This window comes from Phycodurus eques, unplaced genomic scaffold (genome assembly GCF_024500275.1).
Source record: "Phycodurus eques isolate BA_2022a unplaced genomic scaffold, UOR_Pequ_1.1 contig_106, whole genome shotgun sequence".
Classification (NCBI taxonomy): Eukaryota; Metazoa; Chordata; class Actinopteri; order Syngnathiformes; family Syngnathidae; genus Phycodurus; species Phycodurus eques.
In genome coordinates, this window is record NW_026904103.1 from 94,202 (window position 1) to 109,489 (window position 15,288).

Here is a 15,288-nt window from a genome sequence, read left to right on the forward strand (position 1 = left end):
CAGCAGCTTGTTCAGCCAATTCCTGACAATCATGCTGCGTGCCTTCATCAGGTAAGGGTATTAGTGTGGCTGGATTTAAGGTTGTGCATCCCTCAACAGTCAAATGTGGTTGTGACAGCAAGATGGCCATGCAAGATAAATGTCTTGCAGGTGATAAAAACGCCATATTCGTTTGCAATAGGAGAGCAGACACTGTATGTGGAACCTTAAGAGTTAATGGATGAAATAACACAATTGTGGAACTGCTCTCTACTGCCATCAAGGCTGCCACAACTGCTCTGACACAATGCGGTAATGCACACGTCACGCTGTCCAATTTAGTTGCAAAATACGCTATTGGTCTTAGCTTATCACCGTATTGTTGTATAAGTACGGAGGTCATGTAATAGTTTTTAAAATCTACCATTTGAATGAATGTTTTATCATTAAATTTGGAAGGCCCAGCGCAGTACTGGACACCAAATGTTGTTTAATGTCACAGAAGGCCTTTTCTGCCTCTGTCCTCCATTAAACAGGTGATGTCATTTTAAGGTTGTCTTCATACATTAATTTTGACAATGGTGCAACAATTTCTGCATAGTTTGGAATCCATGCTCTACAATAATTCGTCAGACCTAAAAATGACTATTCTGTTTCTTTAGGATTTTTTAAGACTATAGTTTTCCTGTCTTCTAATATAGTCCTTCCTCCTACACTTAAATTATGGCCTAGATATTTGACTTGCCTTTTACACAATTGCAATTTATTTTTGTTAACTTTATGTCCCTCTTCTGCGAGATGATGCAGTAAGGCCAATGAATCTTTGATGCATGTCTCTCCATCTGGAGATGCCAGGAGAACATCATCTCCATAGAGTAAAATTTGGCTCCCTCCTGGGGGAGTGAATTTAGACATGCTTATTCTCATTACTTGTGAATAAATGGTTGGACTTTCACAGTAACCTTGTGGTAATCTAGTAAATGTATATTTTTTTCCCTCAAATGTGAATGCAAACCAAAATTGACTGTTCTTTTCTACTGGTACAGAAAAGAAGGCATTACTTATGTCCCCCACTGTAAACACAGTAGCGTCTGGTCTCAATTAATTTAACAGTGTGTGGATCTGGTACGCATGCTGCTCTCTGTATTACTGCAGAATACTGCATGTGTTTCCCTTCATCACCCTGTATTGTCCAAAACATCGCCTTCCTAATTAGGCCAGTTGATGCACTGTATTCCAGTTTGTTTTCTATTTGCTGCCAATCATCTGTCTCCTGTCCTTGTTTTACTAATGTTCCCATATGTTTCCACTGTGACTCATAATCTTTGCACAATGAAATGTGTGGGACACTTGTATTTTTATACAGTTCCTTTAATTTGTCTGGTAAAATAATTCCTGCCGTGACTTTTGCTTCATTGTCTGAGTACAGATAATATAGTCATTTTATCAGGTGTCGCATGTCGTAACTTTTTTTCATATCCTGGGTCTGGCCCTGGTGTGTTTTTGTACCACAGAGTTATATGCAGCTCATCACCTTTTTTATTGTCTTTTACTTCCGTTATAAGCTGCAAGGCTGCGGACAACAGGGCTTTTCCCATGTTTAACGGTGGTTTGTCTGAGATATCGATTGTGTCATAGAATGTGATTTCTCTGCTTTCCAGTGTCACATAGAGGTCCTCTCTTTTTATTTCATGTTTTCGTTTCACTACAATATTTCCATTTGATGATGGAATGAGTACGAGTCCTAGTTGGAATAAGCCATCTCTTCCCAACAAATTCACAGGGCACTCCGGGACTTCGAAAATGGGCATTCAACAAGATCTCCCCTGTGGGTCTCTAATCCACACAGCCTCAAGTTCCAAGGCAAAAGTAATTTGCCCATTTGCAGATCTAACTATTGCCTTATGTCCCGATAGTTTGGAACTTGGAATCTTTTCCCGACATGCAGTCCTACATGCTCCTGTATCGCAAAGAAATTTGATTTCTTTCCCCTTGACTGACAAGGTTATTTCAGGTTTTTCAGTGTCCAAACTGTCCTGTAAATTGAAATCCACTTCCGCATTCTCTTTAATGATTACACAAGAGGATTTGTTAAGTTGGGAAACAGGCTGGCTTAGTCATGCGGTTGTTTGTCCGTATTCTCTTTTATTTCTTTTAGGGCAGTCACGTGCAATGTGGCCTTTCTCTCCACAGCACCAACAGCCGGTATTATCATAACTACCTCGACCTCTACCATATCTTCCTCTCCCATGGGCTCTGCCGCGTCCTCTAAAATTTGCTCCCCCTCTGCCTTGATAGTATATTTCTGCTTCTTCGTTGAGGAAGACATCTATCTTCTTTTTTTTTTTTTTTTGTCCTAACACTCTTTCTGCGTGGAGGGCATGATTAACATATTCCTCCAGAGGGCCAGTTGCTAGGTTTATCCAATGTTTATCTACCCATCTGTTAATGTGTTGCTTCGAATTCGCATGTAAAGCATTTTTTAACTGTTGTTGATAAGGGCCCATTCAAGCCTCTGTTTGCTTTAAAACAAGCGGCCATTCTAACCCTATACTCTTCAAAAGGTTCCTCGTCTTTTTGTTTCACCCGACTAATTTCCGTGAAATTTGACCTTTTGCAAAACCTGGCTGTGGTTCTTTCTATTAAAGCCCAAACTCGATGTTGTAATTCTCTGTCATTATGTGGCATTACAACACCATGGTGTTTTGGGTCCCAATCTCCTCGGCAAAGGTGCCAATCAGGCCCCATTGCAGTCATCCAAATTTGTTGAGTTTCTGTTCCATTTAAATGATAGGACTGTCTAACATTTTCCATTTCCTCAACAAATTGGACAATGTCTACTTTGTATGGTGTGATGCCGGCTACGGCCTTTTTCACATCCTCATTAGTCCAGGTCCTATTGACCAAAATTCAATTTAATTTGTTTTCTTTTTTTTTTCTCTTTTAGACGCCATGTTTTGCCAGAAGAGTAAGTCGTCATATCCCTCTTTTTCTATTTGTGATATATTATTTTTGTGTCGACACTTTATTTCGTTTCGAAGTTGAACTAATTTTTGCGAATTTAGCTGGCCAGCGAAACCGTATTTGGTTATCCACGTGTTTAAATGTTTTATTTTGGAAGGGTTTTGGAGTTGAACATATTTCCAATCTTTACACGTTAGGCGTTCTTTTGGATCCGTTTTACTGTTATTTTTTCCCATTTTGTGAATTTGGAAGTAAGTTTATTTGCACCTAGAGTGACCTAAATACTGACTTTATTCAAAATGACAGGGTGACAATGAATGTCTGGGTTTTGGTAATCCTCAAGCTTCTACCCACATGGGGCGGAGGATTCTTGCATTTGCTTCCAAACCCAGTTGTCACTTTCACTCCTGTCTATAGATTCATACTTTTACACATTCACACGATACTAGTCAAATTTTTGCAAACACACGAAAACACGGAAACACGGAATTTAAGTACGTACAGTATTCCGCCGTCCTCGCGGAATTTGTCGGACTCCGCCGTCCCTCTTTTACTTTGCCAGTGACTAGTATTACACAAGGTTTATTAAACACGGAATTTAAGTACGTACAGGACTCCGCCATCCACGCGGAATTTGTCGGACTCCGCCGTCCCTCTATTACTTGCCAGTGACTAGTATTACACAAGGTTTATTCTGCCGCAGACTTCTTCGTCGCGCAATTCACTCACTCTTTAATCCTTTTTCCTAAAACATTTTCAAATTTACCTCACCAAAGTCGTCTTCAATCCTGTGGATTGTCGTCAACCTTCAGATCCCAGTTGAGGAGAACGAAGACCAGTCCCGGAAAGGGTCTCAATTGCCGTGGCCACGGTCTCTTAACTGGATGTCGGCTCCACAACTGGAATCCTCGGGTGTATTGACATCCGGCTCGAAGGACCAATTAAATGTTGGATTTATCTTACCCAACATTATAAAAAATAGACACAAAAGGAATGAAGACGTTGGTTTCTTTTTCTCATGAGGAGGGCATATGGGAGATTGTTCAGATTACAGCCTCTCATCACGCTCTAAACAATCTCTCCCGTCGCTCCTTGATTTATTTGAAATAGGGAGGTTTTACAAGACATAACGTACTAAGCTACAAGACACAACACACTAAGGGTAGGGTTTCAAGGTGAAGACATGGGACCAACACCTGCCACGTCCCGGCCACGTCCTTGGTCAAGGCGCCCTTCTCTCTGATGATTCCTGCTGAGTCATCTTGTTGAAGGCGAGACATCTTCCTTTCTCAAAATCGTCCATAATACTAATGCAAGCAAAGCAAATAAATGATAACTTCTAAAATATATTTAACACTATGTCAGACTACTGCCATCAAATCTTGTCGTTTTTCGGGCAGACAGTGGCAACACTACTCGACATTTATTCTGATAGCACCCTATCCCGTCTTTTACCATCAGTGGGCTTTATATTGTCAAGTCAAACACTGTCCGAGAGGTGTAAGCAGAAAACGTGTCACCGGTCAACGCGACGGGACACACTCGTTACGATGGCGACGACAACAACAATGCGCCGCGCCAATGTCTTGTTTCTGTGTGTGCATGTGCATGTGCATGTGCATGTGAGTGACTGTAGGGGAACAAAATGAGGAAAAACATGTTCGTCACTGTTGCTCGGGAGAGAATGTTCATTGAAGGATTGCTTGATGTATGTTCACGTACTTTTCATACAATACGGCTCGCAAGCAGGCAACAAAACCTTATGTACCTTATCAAGCGCAAGCACATACGGTTGTCCGTAAACATGCCGGCATTCCGTTGAATCATGCCCTAAAGCTTCGGTAAACATTGGTTTGTGCGTGAGAATAAATGTTAACAACAGCGCGCAAGTATGTTGACAACGGCAAGTACGGGAGGCGATGCGCCGGTCACAATACGCAATCCGACTGGTCTCCGTCAAGTTGCGCTGTCGGAGAGTTGTTTTTGATATGTCACACTGCACGGAAGATATCCCAAAAAAATCCAATTTGCCAGACTTCATTGGCGTCATTGGGCCAAATCGTTTGTCGTGGCTTATGTCACTACAAGAAGTTTTGTCGTTCCCGACATATGTCGGGACCCGATCTGGGAAATCGGCTGCGATAGGTAATCGGTGCGTGAATGTGTGTGCATGTGCATGTTTGTGGGGTGTCAGAGTTCAGGTGGGCAAAGGATAGAAGAGGTAGAGGGGGCAGAGCGGGCAGAGAGTTCAGATTCCTGAGAGGCCTTATGAATAAAACTGAGTCGGCTCGTCCTGGGCCGGAGACTCCGCAGTCTCCTGCCTGATGGCAGCAGACTGAAGAGGCTGTGTGATGGATGGGTGGCATCCCCTGCTATGCGGAGGACTTTGCAGGTGAGGAAGGAGTGGGGGGGTGGGGTGGAGGACAAGATGTGGTGCATGATTAGCTGCTCGAAGCACTTCATCAGTATGGGGGTGAGCGCCACCGGACGGTAGTCATTGAGGCAGGAGGGAGATGACTTATTCGGGACTGGGATGATGGTGGTGGCTTTGAAGCACGTGGGGGAAAAAAAAACTACAAAAAAAAAAACAAGATGGCTGCCAGGGTGCAGCCACACAGTTTGGCAGGTCCTGTGCGTTTGCTTAAAAAGTCATCCAAAGATCAAATAGGACCATGGATTATGCTATCAACGTATTCCTTTTCTGTTTGGATAACCCTCTATCTTCTGCTAAGTTCAACATGTCCAAGAAAAAGGGGCATTCTATCCTTGTATCCAGCCAGATGGAGTCAGCACATGCTATTCACAAGGGTACTGGACTATGGCCATGCTAGGCCACCCCCAGGTGAGCAGAAACAGGCTGTCACAGGCAAACCACTCCTGGGTGTTTTTAATCTCTTGCTGATACTTCTTTTGGCTGGTGATGTTGAACTAAACCCTGGGCCACTGCTCGCTGGGCCTCCACCTCTGCTACCTGGGCCAACATCACTGCCAACTGGGCCTTTACCTCGAGCAGCCGGGCTAACACCAATGCTAGATCAGCTAACATCATTGCTAGCTAGGCCTCCACCTCTACCGGCTGGGCCTCCACCTCTGCTTGCTGGGCCTCTACCACTGCCACCTGGGCCAACACCACTGCTAGTTGGGCCAACACCACTGCTAGTTGGGCCTCCCCCACTGCGAGCTGGGCCTCCACCACTGCTAGGTGGGCCTCCACCACTGCTAGCTGGGCCTCTACCACTGCCCCCTGGGCCAACACCACCGCTAGTTGGGCCTCCATCACTGCTAGCTGGGCCTCCACCACTGCTGGCCGAGCCTCCACCACTGCTAGCTTGGCCTCCACCACTGCTAGCTGGGCCTCCACCTCTGCTAGCTGGGCCTCCATTACTGCTAGCTGGGCTTCCGCCTCTGCTGGTTGGGCCTCTGCCTCTGCTAGCTGGGCCTCTACCACTGCCACCTGGGCCAACACCACTGCCAGTTGGGCCTCCATCACTGCTAGCTGGGCCTCCACCACTGCTGGCCGGGCCGCCACCACTGCTAGCTTGGCTTCCACCACTGCTAGCTGTACCTCCACCACTGCCGGCTGGGCCTCCACCACTGCCGGCTGGGACTCCACCACTGCCGGCTGGGCCTCCACCTCTGCCGGCTGGACCTCCACCACTGCCGGCTGGGCCTCCACCACTGCCGGCTGGGCCTCCACCACTGCCGGCTGGGCCTCCACCACTGCCGCCTGGGCCTCCACCACTGCCGCCTGGGCCTCCACCACTGCCGGCTGGGCCTCCACCACTGCCGGCTGGGCCCCCACCACTGCTGGCTGATGCGGAAGCTGGCAGCGTAAAGCTATATGCAAACATTGCCAATAAAAGAAACAGGGGGCTTCCAAACCCCGCAATACTAAAGCACCGGAAATGCAGGGTGTTCCAAACCGTTAATAACTCTAAATTAATATGGGACTCAACACGTAAACCAAAAGGCATTATTTGTGCACACTTAAATATACTAAGCATTTTAACAAAAAGTGATCAGGTCAAACACCTTCTCACTGACTCAAATATTGACTTCCTCTGCCTATCTGAGACATGGCTCCATGAATCTTCGCCCTCAGCAATACTATCTGTACCTGGTTATAAAATGTTTAGAAAGGACAGACAGGGTTCTAAGGGAGGAGGTGTTATGATTTATGCCAAGGACACTTTCAATTGTAATGAAATACATGTTACATATGAGAATGGATTAGAATTTCTTGGACTAACTGTTTCTTTGTCACAGCAAATGTCTTTTATTCTTGTAGTTATTTATAGGCCTCCCTCATCAAATGCCGCTTTTTATGAAAAGCTGGAAATTTTACTGAAACAACTCAATCTTGCAAAAGAGGTGATAATAATGGGTGACCTAAACGTTAATTGGGAAGTTAACAAAGTTAGGAAACAATTGAAAAGGGTCATGGATGATATGGATATGACTCAGGTAATTAATGGCCCTATGAGAATTAGAAACTCCACCCGAACTCAGATTGATCTAGCTTTTACTAATAGGCCAGAAAGGATCTTGAAGCCATACAATATGCTCACAGGATTGTCTGATCACAATCTTATAATGGTCACAAGAAAATTAAAAAAAAAGCGCTTCAAACCCTTGGCCACCACTGAATCCAATAGGATACCAAAACATGAACAACAAAATTTCCAAGATTCTATCCAAGAAGTAAACTGGGATGTATTACTTGCTGGTAAAAATTTAGATGAGGATTGTTCTAAATTTGCCAACAAAATACAAAAAAATATTATACAATTTACACGGATAATTAAACTAAAAGCTAGAAAGAATGGCCTTCCTTGGTTAAACACATTTATTCTGAAACTGATGAAAGAACGTGATCATTCCTTGAAATTGTCGGTCAAATCAGGATACAATAGACACCACTTTATTTCACTGAGAAATAGGGTAGTGAAAGAAATAAGAAAATCTAAAGCTGACTTTTTCATTACTGCTTTGAATAGTGCGAAGGGAAATTCAAAAATAACCTGGAATTATATTAAAAAACTATTGGGTAATACACAAAATAACAAAACAAAACTAATGCAAATTCAATTAAATGGAAACATCCTGACGGAACCTCAAGTGATGGCTGATGCTTTTAACAACTACTTCATTGAATCTGTGTCAGAAATCTCTTCTAAGTTTGCAGTAAAACAAAGGAAGGAATACCCTGCATTGTCTGCAACGCAGTTCTTTAATATTACAAATATTACTGAGACCAAAGTTATCGATTTAATTCATTCACTCAAACCATCTAAGGCAAAGGATGTTTTTGGAATGGACACGAACATGCTCAAAGATCTAGGTTCAACTCTTGCTACTCCTATTGCCTCAATCATTAATCTTTCAATTTCATCTGGTCACTTTCCAAAGGCCTGGAAATCTGCTATTGTTACCCCTGTCTTTAAATCCGGTGACTCAAATTGTCTGAATAACTACCGACCTATAAGCATTCTTCCGGCCATTTCCAAAGTTGCAGAAAAATGGGTGTCAGAGCAGATTGTCCATTATTTAAACAGCAGCTCCCCCTCTCTCCACGCCATGCAGTTTGATTTCAGATCCAAGCATTCCACTGAAATGGCTACATGCCTCTTCATTGAGAAAATAAAATCTTCTCTCGACAAGGGTGGAGTTGTAGGGGCGGTGTTCTTGGACCTCAGGAAAGCTTTCGATACAGTAAATCACTCTGTTCTTCTTACCAAGCTCTCAAAATTTAACTTCTCTCACAAAGCTGAGAGCTGGATTGAATCATATCTGCATGACCGAACACAATCTGTATCAGTTAACAACTACAGATCAGAGTCTCTTAGGCTAACCTCTGGAGTCCCTCAGGGATCAATATTAGGCCCCCTTTTATTTAGTGTTTATATCAACGATTTGCCCACTGTTTGTTCTGAAGCAGAGTGCGTAATGTATGCAGACGACACGGTTTTCTTTGTTCATGGTCGCTCCAAATATACTGTTGCTGCTAAACTCACTAATACAATGTCCTGTGTCACAACTTGGTTGCAGGAGTGCTGTCGACAGCTAAACGTTTCTAAAACTGTAGGCATGTATTTCACTAAAACAAATAGAGCATCACCTGACCCCGACATACTTGTTAATGGAGAAAAAATGCAATTTGTCAGCCAATACAAATATCTTGGGTTATAATAGATTCACAGCTTTCCTTTAAAGCCCATATTGACAAATTGTGTAAAAATATCAAATTAAACCTCGCAAATTTTCGTGCAATTCGAAATGAAATGTCAACTGAAGCCGCAAAAATTTACTTATATTCAATGATTCTTAGTCACTTTAACTATTGCATAACCAGTTGGTCCCAGGCTGGTCAGAATGCAAAAAAAACATTGGAGGTTTTGTACAAACAAGCAATTAAAGTGATGGATAAAAAACCAAGGCACTATCATCACTGTGCAATTTTAAAAAAATACAGTCTTTTAAACTGGGACAGTCTTCACATATTTGCAGATTTAAATTTGATTTATAAAGTACTGCATGATTTGGCTCCAGGTCCTCTGGCTGAGTTCATCAGCCAAAGAAACAGCTCTGAGCGTGTCACTCGAGGCTCTGTCAGAGGTGACTGTCTCATTCCTCTGCGCAGGAGCACTTTCAGTAAGTCAGCCTGGTCATTGAGGAGCGCTGGTGAGTGGAACTCAGTACCTGAGGAGGTTAAACTGCTTACAACATACAAGGCCTTCACAAAAAAACTGAAAATGTGGTTAGTTAACACCTATAGCTGCCAACACTAAAAGACAAGTATGTTATGATGTTTTTTTTTTGTTTTTTTTTTGTTATGATCAAATGATTTGTGGTTTTATTCTCTCTTAATAGTAAGTCTTTATGTATCCTGTTTTATATAATATTGTCTTGTAGATGTATTTTACTGCTTTTTTACATCATGGCCAGGGGACTACAGATGAAAACTAGCCTTCTGGCTAATTCTGGCTTTTTTAACCATGTGTATTTCATGTGTTTTATGAAATTGCATTGTCCCCTTTCAAATAAACTGATTAACAATTAACAAAAGAGCCTGATTCAAGGAGGTGTTAAAAATGTCTGTGAAGACATCTGTGAGTTCAGCTGCACAGTCACTCAGAATACGACCATGTATGTTATCTGGGCCCGGGGCTTTTCGTGTGTTGATCCTGTCGAGAGATCTTTTCACGCTGTCCCAGGTCAGTGTCAGCACTCGGTCACCAGGAGGGTGGAGTCTTGTGTGCAGGAGTGCTGTTGTTTGCCTCAAAGTGAGCAAAGAAGTCATTTAGCTCATTTGGCAGGGTGGTGGAGCTGTCGCAGGTCTGTGGTGTGGGTTTATAGTCCGTAATGGTCTGAATACCACGCCACAGACTCCTGGTGTCACTGCTGTCAATGAAGCGGTGGGCCATCTTCCTGGAGTAATCCCTCTTGGCCTCCTTGATACCACGGGACAAATTGGCCCTGGCTGTCCTCAGGCCCTCCTCATTCCCAGATCTAAAAGCCGTGTTGCGGACCTTCAGTAGTCTGTAGACCTCCCCCAACAGCCATGGGTTCTGATTAGCACGGACAGTGATGGACTTCGTGGTGGTGACATCATCCATGCACTTGCTGATGTGGGCAGTAAAAGTCTGTTTACCCCGAACTGCAAAGATTTTCTGCTTAATTTGTCTCGTTTTCATTTCACTTGTTATAACAAACAGTTATATGCAAAGGTTAGCTAACTATGCGTCCGTCCGTCTATTTATCTATTCATTAGCAAGCAAATCTATCCATCTTGTCATGTGTGTGTGTGTCTGTGTGTGTGTGTTCCAGATTTTGTCTTCTTCTTCCTCGTTTCTCACACACCTGCTCCTGTGAGCATCTTCACCACCTGTGCCTCGTTCATACCTAATTACCGATTGTATTTAACCTCGTGTCTCGTTCCCTCTCGTTGCCACTTCGTTAACCTTGTCGTCACGTTCCAGCATTCCTTGTCACAGACTCACAGTAAGACTTTGACCCTGTTCCGATTATCAACCTTGCCTCTTTGCCTCATGTTCTTGGATACTGTTCCCTTTCTTGGATTGCCTGCCTGTGTACCGACCTATGCCCGTCTATTGAACCTCTCTTTTTGGAAACTGTCCATTTGTTTTGGAGTCGTGCATTTTTGGGTCCTATCTTCTGTTCCGTTCATGACAGAACGAACTGGCCATAACAAGGACCCAGCAGACTCAGATCCGGTGCGCAAAGCCCTTCAAGCGGAGGGTCAACGCCTCTCGAAGCAGGATGAGCAGATTGCTGCCCTCCACCTTCATCTAAAGGGACTGTCAAGGCATCAGGACAATATGATGAGACAGGTGGCCTCACAGTTTGAACTTTTAATGAAAATTATTCAAGAGAAGGAACCAGTTGGCACCACACCCAATACCGCCACGGTATTTCCATGTGAAACAGTCAACATGCAGCCACCTGCCACATGCGCTGCTGTCTGCCCACAGCTCTCTCGACCGGAGAGGTTCTCTGGAAATTCTGGGAAAATTAAGCCGTTCATCACGCAGTGCGAACTCCACTTTGAGCTCCAGGCAGCTGCCTTCCCCACCGAGCGGGCAAAGATCGCTTTCGTCATTTCCCACCTGACTGGTCGTGCGGAGGCGTGGGCTACTGCTGAATGGAGCTGCAATTCCGCCGCGTGTCATTCATGGGCTTTTTTTGTAAAGACTATGAAGCAAATTTTTCAATTTTCCACTCCTGATCGTGAGGCAGCTCGCTCCCTTGTCACCTTACAACAAGGCATGCGCAGGGTGTCAGATTACGCAATTTGAGTTTCGCATTCTAGCAGCTGAGAGTCATTGGAATAATCGGGTGCTACTCGATGCCTTTTTTCAAGGACTATCCCCCACCGTCAAGGATCATTTAGTCCCGCTAGACCTGCCGACCGACTTGGACACTCTCATCGCTCTCGCCGTAAAAATCGACAAGAGGCTTTTGGATCGCGAGCTGGATGGAGATCGGCGGAAGGCTGCGTCACCGCGCACTTTGAGGACGAGCCTCGGTGACCAGCCAAACCAAGGCAGATCCCCTGGTTCTGGTCTCAACCCACTGGCTAACATCCCCACGGAGGAACCCATGCAACTGGGCAGGTTCCGTCTCTCCCCTGAGGAACGTCAACGCCGGCTGAGGGAAGGGCGGTGCTTGTACTGCGGTCAGTTGGGTCATTCCGTGAGCAACTGTCACGTCAAAGTTGCCGGTGCCGGTAGCAAGGGCACGGGAGAGGTGAGTCTGAATTTGATGAAGGAAGACCCTACACGGGTTCTTCCTAAAGTGACACAATGCTCTCCTGATCAAGAAATTCATACACCTGTATTAATTGACTCTGGTTCTGACGCAAACTTACTCAACTCCATCCTCGTGAGACGTATGCACCTTAGAACCTTTGAAATAAAACGCCACCGCAACACCTATGCTGCAGACGGCAGTTTTATGGGCAAGATCACTCGCCGCACCCAAACACTCACATTGACATTTCCCGATTCTCACTCGGAACGCATTAGTTTTCATGTTTTTGACGCCATGAATCATGACCTTATCTTAGGGAACCCATGGTTGAAATGACATAACCCCCACATTGACTGGGGGCAGGTTATGTCATGGGGCAGCAATTGCGTCCGGAACTGTTTCAAGCCGCCATGTGATGTTCAGGGTCATGTTTCTAAGGACAATCCACAGACCCCATCTGGGGATCCTGATTTATCTCAAGTGCCCACCTGTTACCAGGATATTAAAGACGTTTTTTCCATGTCCAAGGCCAAATCCCTTCCACCCCACAGACCTTATGACTGTGCTATTGACTTGCTGCCTGGAACCACACCCCCACGAGGGAGGTTGTTCTCTCTTTCAGGGCCGGAACACAAGGCCATGAAGGAGTACGTGGAGGAATCACTGGCAGCAGGGATCATCCGCCCATCTTCATCCCCTGCGGGAGCAGGATTTTTCTTTGTGGACAAGAAGGACAAGACCCTGCGACCCTGTATCGATTACCGGGGTCTCAACGAGATCACTGTAAAAAACAGGTACCCTCTTCCTCTCATCTCCACCGCCTTTGAGTTCCTGGAGGGAGCCAAGGTTTTCACCAAACTGGACTTAAGAAATGCATATCATCTAGTCACGATAAGGGAGGGGGATGAATGGAAAACACCATTCAACACACCAACAGGACATTATGAATATTTGGTCATGCCTTTTGGGCTTACTAACGCTCCAGCTGTTTTCCAGAACCTTGTCAATGATGTCCTGCGTGACATGCTGAATGTTTATGTTTTTGTTTATTTGGATGACATTTTGATTTTCTCCCCGGATGAGGAGACTCACATTATTCATTTCCGCTCTGTTTTGCAGCAGTTACTGCAGAATCAACTATCTGTTAAGGCTGAGAAATGTGAGTTCCACAAGGCGTCAGTTTCTTTTGTGGGTTTTGTCCTGGCTCAAGGTGAAGTCAAAATGGACCCTTGCAAAGTCGATGCAGTAATTAATTGGCCTACTCCCACGTCACGCAAAGATGTACAAAGGTTCTTAGGGTTCGCAAACTTCTACAGAAAATTCATCAGGAATTTCAGTTCTATAGCCTCTCCTTTGCATGATCTTACCTCGCCACACAAACCTTTTGCATGGAACCCGCTTTGTCAGGCAGCGTTTCAAAAACTTAAGTCGAGCTTTACCTCCGCTCCCATCCTTACTTTGCCAGATCTCCAACAGCAGTTTGTTGTAGAAGTCGATGCGTCTGATGCCGGAATAGGAGCAGTGCTCTCCCAGAAATCTCTCAAGGATGATAAATTACATCCTTGTGCTTTTCTCTCCAAAAAACTGACCCCAGCTGAGAAAAATTATGACATTGGTGACCGTGAACTGCTGGCAGTCAAGGTGGCTTAATGGAGTGGAGGCACTGGCTAGAGGGGGCACAGACTCCGTTTTTAGTATGGACAGATCACAAGAACCTTGAGTATATTAAGACTGCTAAAAGATTAAATGCGAGGCAGGCTAGTTGGGCTCTGTTCTTTACTAAATTTAATTTCACGCTATCCCACCGACCCGGTTCTAAAAATGGTAAGCCAGATGCTTTGTCACGCATTTTCTCCGAAGGGAATTCTTTGTCCGACCCAAAGACTATTTTGCCCAAGTCGTGTTTTATTTCCACTTTTGTTTGGGACATTGAAACGGCGGTTAAAGGGGCTCTGAAAAACACTCCTAGCCCTGACGATTGCCCTGAAAACAGGCTTTATGTGGTTCCGACCTTAAGGGGAAGAGTCATCCACTGGGCTCACACGAACCGCACTGTATGTCACCCAGGCATTGCCAAGACTCAATCAGTGGTCGAACAGCGCTTTTGGTGGCCTAATGTTAGGAGGGATGTTATCGATTATGTCAATGCTTGCCAGGTATGTGCTGCCAACAAGCCCTCTCATCAACGTCCTTCTGGGGAGTTGCGACTCCTGCCAATACCACAACATCCTTGGTCAGACATTTCCGTAGACTTTGTGACAGGATTACCGGCCTCTAAAGGGAATACCACCATTCTTACAGTTGTTGACAGGTTCTTTAAGATGGCACACTTCATTGCACTTCCAAAACTCCCCTCAGCTAAAGACACTGCCGAGCTGATGATTAATCAGGTTTTCAAGTTCCATGGTTTCCCCAAGAATGTGGTGTCTGATAGGGGTCCCCAATTTATTTCGCAATTTTGGAAGGAGTTTTGCAATCTCATAGGTGCTACCGTCAGTCTGTCATCTGGCTTTCATCCTGAAACCAACGGCCAAACCGAGAGGCTGAACCAGGATCTGGAGACTGGGCTCCGATGTCTCGCTTCACAGGTTCCGCGATCCTGGTCTCAGAAATTGGTTTGGGTTGAATTCTCCCACAATTCCCTCCCCTCTGCATCCACTGGTCTATCGCCTTTTCACGTTGTGCATGGTTACCAACCATCTCTGTTTCCTGCCATAGCCCCTGAGTCCACAGTTCCAGCGGCATTAACCTTGGTGAGATGCTGCAGGAGGACCTGGGAGCGAGCCCGACAGATGCTGCTGCGCCAGGGATGGTCCTACAAAGCCGCTGCTGACCGTCGGAGGACACCGGCCCCGAACTACAAAGTGGGTCAGCGAGTTTGGCTCTCGACCAAACATATTCCACTCAGGGTGGAGTCCAAGAAGCTCGCTCCCAGATTCGTTGGGCCCTTTCCCATCACAAAGATCATCAACCCTGTCACCGTGAAGCTAAGGCTCCCAAGGTCGATGCGGGTCCACCCTGCTTTTCATGTCAGCCTACTCAAACCAGCCCGGGAGTCCCCTCTGGTACCGACCT